General features: G+C 32.3%; 1 pseudogene; it reads right to left on the reverse strand.

Moving 5' to 3' along the window:
- Nucleotides 1-3829: 3829 nt before the first annotated feature.
- LOC150075914 (ataxin-7-like protein 3 pseudogene) lies at nucleotides 3830-5018 on the reverse strand (annotated as a pseudogene).
- Nucleotides 5019-5864: the final 846 nt, after the last annotated feature.

Below are 5864 nucleotides of genomic sequence, written 5' to 3' on the forward strand. Positions count from 1 at the left end.
AGGTATTGCAATAATCTTTAGTTACCTATGCAATAAAATTATATAGTGTAAGTTGCATAGGACTGGTGTTAAAGTATGATATGAAATGGATTTAATGAAATTGCATCAATAAATGCTAATTATTGACAATTATTAATAGCATCCACTGAATACTATATATTAGAAATACACTATCCTGCTGAAAGTCATGGGACAACTGTCTAATGATTTTTATAGGATTGTCATGGGACATCTGAGACAAGTGTTCCATAACTTTTGAAAAGGTAGTACATACATTTGAGAGAATATTAGTACAAGTGAAGTCATGCATGTCGAGTTTAATTTAACAGAGTGCTTAGGTCTTGCATGCAAGCATCTGCCTTTAATTCCTAAACAAATTTTGTTTGCAATAATCCTTCCTTTGAAAATTCAGAATTCTTTAGCTAGCAACTGTTATCTTTCATTTTGTGATATAAATGTCTACCAGATTTTCATTACTGGATGCTCACTTACCCAATGATACAATTTTACTGAAATAGTAGTCAGAGTGGTTATATACTATTATTTAAACAGAGCAAAATGCATTCCCAAAAGGAAAGTGCTGTTTGTACACAGTGCAATTAGGGAAACTAATATATCCGTTTCCCTTCAGACATTGGACTGCAACCACCAGTCTGACGTATACTAATGAACATGCATTCTTCATCAATAAATTGCCTTAATAGGCTTTTTGTTATATTATCAATGGACTCAAGCACTGTATTAATGTTACCCCATCATAATAATTCAGAATGAAACCGCCTCAGAAATTTTTCTGAAAATTTTAAAAATGCCTGAGCTTCCAAAAAAAAAAATAAAATAAAATAAATAACAGTATTCTTTATTATTATTAGCCACATGATGCAAGGAAGCCTGAGGTTTTTCCTGAACCAGCCAAAAAAAAAAAAAAAAAAAATTCTGAATTACCCTGAGAGAGAGAGAGAGAGAGAGAGAGAGAGAGAGAGAAGTAGAGGGAATCACCAAGAAAGAGAAGATTGATGATATCCAGCTCAGGACCCTGGGTGTGCAAAGCCCATACTCACCAGATGTGAGCCCTTGGGATTAAATACTATTGGTATAGAAAGAGTACTGTTAATTATGTTTTCATCTGAGTGCATAATGGAAAAGGCAGATATCAATAACAATTAAATGCATAATGGAAGAGATAATTGTGATTTTTTGTTTTATTGATGGCATCTTACACTTCTTTTAATTGCATGAATATCAATAAACTGTGACTAAGAAGGCCAAAAATTCACATTCATAGGATTAACCCCAGGGGCTCACATCTGGTGAGTATGGGCTTGGCATACCCAGGATCCTGAGCTGCTGGATATCATCACTCTTCTCTTTCTTGGTGATTCCTTTCTACTTCTCTCTCTCTCTCTCTCTCTCTCTCTCTCTCTCTCTCTCTCTCTCTCTCTCTCTCTCTCTCGGGGTAACTCAGAAAATTTTTTGGCTGGTGCAGCATAAGCCTCAGGCTTCCTTGCACCATATGGCTAATAATAATAATAATAGCAAAAAATATATATTACAAGTGTTACAATCACCCTTACACATCTTACATCCTACTTCCCCCTTGTTTTTTTTAATGCAAACAGAAATTTTATCCTGTAGAGACCCATCCAACTTTAGTCTTGTGTTTTAAAATTATAAGAAATTAAATGGCCGAAGAGTTTCGGCATTTTTTCAGATATATGAATACGGTAAATAGGATTTCACTTAAGTTTTCTTAAGAAAATTTTATACTTTTCCAATATTGTTTCCTGTCTCAAAGGAAGTAAAATGAAGAATGAGCAAAATAACATTACTCAATCTCAGAAATGCCGATCATCAACAAAATAAGATATCACAAATTAAAATTTTACTATATGAATATATATATATATATATATAATCCCATGAACTTTTATTTCAATAGTTTTATATAATGTGAGTCATATTGTAATATAAAACCACTTATTATTCTCAACTACATTAACCGGAACCACCCACCACCTTTTACTCTCTCTTAAATGTATAAAAGTAAAAAAAATAAATAAGAGCAACTATTTTCTGCTATTTTTCAATTAGAAAACAATGCTAAATACAGATTTCACATATAGTTGTTGAACAAGTCATGTTTCTAAATCATAAAAAAAAAAAAAAAAACCTTTACTTTGCTTAAGGCTTCAAAACAAATAAACAGAGAGGGTTTAAACAATGCTAAATATGGCTTTGCATATAGTTCTTGAACAAGGGACATGTTTCTAAATCATTAAAAAAAAAAAAAAAACATTTATTTTGCTTAAGGCTTTGAAACTAATAAACAGTAAGGCTTTGTAAAATTCAAGTAGTGACTAGTTTACCAAAAGGTCTATTATACAAGGTTTATTTTTATATAAATGTAATTCCCCTAACATCCAATTAAAATTCAGTGAGCAAATGAGAATCCACATGAATACCTATGATCTGTGGCTCATTAAAAAAAAAAAAAAAAATTCTTATTCAAGCTGCAAAAGAAAAATCAGTAACAGCAATATTTTAATAATTAACTACTGGAAGATCTGAATAGTTTCTAAATATAGGGTGCAAAAGCACATGCATAAAAATATTCATCACAACATACCAATATGAAAACATCAATCCAATGCACTTATAAAAATGCAGTCTGTATATTTTTAACAACTTTTTCATGAATAAAAGCTAATCAAAAATTTTTCATAACTTATTCAAAATCTAGGAAAATCTTCAAGCGAAGTAATGTTAAGAATTAAATACAGGCAACCCCAAAAATATACACTTTCGGGATGGATATGTGAAAAAGAGTTCTTTCACTTATAAACTGAAGAGGTCAATGAATTTCAATAAACTTCAGTGAGGTATATCTTGTAATATAGTTCATGATGGAAATAGACTGTGCAGAAATGCTCTATTATCTGTATTCAAAGATGCAGAATTTGGCAAAGTTTTCCTGGCAGTGAAAAGTAAACAGCCTTGTTTTTATTTTAAATCAGTATTTCTAGTAAAAATATTTAAGCAATTCTTACTCAGCATTGGTTTTAGTTAAGCAGTCTTACTTTTTTACCTTTACTCTAGCCTAAAGCCACCATGTACAACATGCACACACTAATGAAGTCATTACATTTTTTTGTGTATCCTTTGATATTTGAGTAAAATTCCTCCAATACATACATATACACTTATCAACAAACCAATCTGTTATACTGAACAGTCTCCTAACATTATGATTTTTTTTTTAAAAATTCAATGATGGAAATAGACTGTGTGCAGAAGTGATCTATTATCTGTATTTGAAGATGCAGAATTTGGCAAAGTTTTCCTGGCAGTGAAAAGTAAATAGCCTTGTTTTTATTTTAAAAATATTTAAGCAATTCTCACTCAGGATGGGCTAATCACTTATTGGTTGTTGTAGTTAAGCAGTCTTACTCTAGCATAAAGCCTAAATTTACCATGTACAACATGCACACACTAATGAAGTCATTACATTTTTTTTTTTTTTTTTGTGTGTGTGTATCCTTTGATATTTGAATAAAATTTCTCTAATACACACATATACACTTATCAACAAACCAATCTGTTATACTGAACAGTCTCCCAACATTACGATTTTTTAAAAAAATTCATTTTCTACTTGAAGAATTAATTACATAAATTTGAAAAACTGATCACTAAATTAAAAAAAAAGTGCTTTCCGGTGATTTGCTTATAACATTAACAATAATGTGAAATGTGCTTAACATGGAAATATTCTGAAATAAAATTTAAAAAGTTTTTTTTTTTTTTTTTAACATATATTTAAACATAGCAGTTAGCCATTAATGATACCACTGTTACTGGCATTACAAATGTTACTAACTGGGTTACTCTGTGGGAGCGATGCTGGTTGCAACTTTTTTTTGGATATCCCACTATTTAGGGCAGAATGTATTTTCTTTTCTTTTTTCTTCGGAACGCTGTTAATATTTGTAGAATCGTGTGGTGATGAATTATTCATAGCTTTTGATTCACACATCTGATGTCCATCAGTATCCTCCTCTTCAAATGTATCAACATCAACAAAAATCTCATCTGTAGGATGAGGTTTGTTTTCTTGTTTCCCTAGGAGAGAAAGTCGAACAGCTTGTCGCTGTTCGTCTGTGTGTTTTGGGCATTTGTGAGAGCGAGTACACAGTTTTTTTGTATGTTCCGATATTACTCCACATATCTGTTTAAATAAAGCTTTCTTTTCTTCAAATGACATAGTCTCATAATTTGTAACTATGGAACTTGCTTCGGAATTAGCATTCCTTCCAGCTTGAGATTCTCCCTGTTTGCCTCTTACTTTTGAAGTCTTACGAAGCGAATTACTGTCTTTTCTCTTCTTTGTAGTCCTTTTTTCTGCACCATACTTTCGATCACTATCGCTATCACATTCGTCGCCGTCGCTATCTGTTTTACCGCTGTTAGCTATTCTTTTATTGGCAAGTCTTGAACTATTTCTTCCCATACCCATGCATTTTTCCAGATGAGGGGCAAAGCGAGAAGCTGCCAAGCTGCGCTGACAGTTAAGACATACACATTCGAACTGTTTTTTTAAAGGTACCTGACCAAAAATGTCAAGTCCAATCTCGTCTACAATTTCATATGTTTTGTCATCATCGGGAGGTTCATCCAAAAACGATATTCCTAATTTAACAGCTCTATGAACTTCGAAGCACACACCGAGAATGACTTCATCTGTAATTTCCTTCAATACGTCAGAACTGGAAGGCTCCAATTCATCTTCGGTCATTGTTTGAAGTATACGAGTTGGAGAACCGTCAATAATAGGCTGCAGCATCTCAACCTTTGTGCGAATATCTCTTCATACGAAGACAGCACAACAAATTCACCAAACTTGTCACTAAAAATTAAAAATAAGTCATATACAGTTCTGAGAACAAAAGCACAATTCGGACAGTAACAAAGAACGCGGTAAGACACGAGTAGTGGATGCTCGATTTCACGTGCCCACCATTATTGTAATCGGTAGCGTGAGAATTACGTTAACTTTACTTGAAAACTTTTATTTATATAATTATTCTTCATTCATAATGTATAGTTAAAAAGAATAACCAACGGCATATGCCTAACTTGAAATGCAAAATTTATATACTTTTTTTCATGGGTTTAATGAAAGAAGTCAGCTCACTACTGACAGTATAACAGCTGATCAATGCTCTCACGGTTTATTTGGATAGTTAACGTACTCTAACGCAAGGTGTCGCTTGTCATACTACGAATCTACAGGGGGGGGGGAGAAGAAAAATAAAAAAAGTCAAAACTTTTCCATTCGTAAATCCTTCGAAACGGAACACACCGAAACAAAAATTACAACACTAGAAAATAATAATAATAATAAAATAAATAAATAATAAAATAAAATAAAAATGCTGATGTGTTGTTTTACAGATGGAACTTTTTATGCATGAAAGTAAGGAACTTTTTATTTTTTAAAGAAAATTGTGTTCAACACTGCATTATACAAGATGTGTAAAATTGCAAGGAAGCCTGAGGCTTATGTGCACCAGCCAAAAAAAAAAAAAAAATTCCGTGTTACCCTGAGAGAGAGAGAGAGAGAGAGAGAGAGAGAGAGAGAGAGTCACAAAGAAAGCAAGAAAGAGAAGAATGATGATGTCCAACTCAGGACCCTGGGTTTGCCAAGTTCATACTCACCAGGGGTGAAAAATGGGAAAAAAGTCAAGGAAATAAGAGGAAAAATGTTTCACTGCATAGTAGCAGACAAAAATTTGTACCATATAATTGTAAAAAAATATATATATGTAAAAAAAAAAAAAAAAAAGAGGGGAAACTTTAAATACGGT

Source organism: Mastigoproctus giganteus, chromosome 13 (genome assembly GCF_048544385.1).
Source record: "Mastigoproctus giganteus isolate SK-2022 chromosome 13, ASM4854438v1, whole genome shotgun sequence".
In the NCBI taxonomy this organism is placed as follows: domain Eukaryota; kingdom Metazoa; phylum Arthropoda; class Arachnida; order Uropygi; family Thelyphonidae; genus Mastigoproctus; species Mastigoproctus giganteus.